We start from the raw sequence: 504 nt of genomic DNA on the forward strand, positions 1-504 counted from the left end.
AGTTGATATTCTACCCTCCTGTTTTGTTTTTTCGTTTCAATGTGACTTCTCTATCTATTGAAAAAAATATATGCAGAAGGCTTAACCAGGATTATGTATTAGTATTTGACAATTATAAACTCATTAAAGCTCATTACTCGTAGTTTTAACAACTGTTAATTGTGAACAGAACCCCTATAGTATCACGCTATTGCGAGTAGACCCTTTGTAATTCTATTTGTTATGGATAGACTCCCTCTAGTTCTATTTGTTGTGAATATGAGTGATTTTTTTTTTTTTTTTGACTCAAAATGTTTGAGGAGGTGGATAGACCCCTATGGTTTCTATTGCACCCAATTCAAAAGAGTCAAAAAAGTTTACCAAGGGTGTGTATGCGCACTTGTGCTAATACTACATGAGGGTCTATCCGCAACAAATAGAACTATAGGGGTCTATTCGCAATGAACAGAGCTATAGGGTCAATTTGCAGTTTGGTGTTACTACAGGATATCTGCTCACGATTAA

The sequence above is a fragment of the Asparagus officinalis genome, chromosome 3, assembly GCF_001876935.1.
Source record: "Asparagus officinalis chromosome 3, Aspof.V1, whole genome shotgun sequence".
Lineage (NCBI taxonomy): Eukaryota > Viridiplantae > Streptophyta > Magnoliopsida > Asparagales > Asparagaceae > Asparagus > Asparagus officinalis.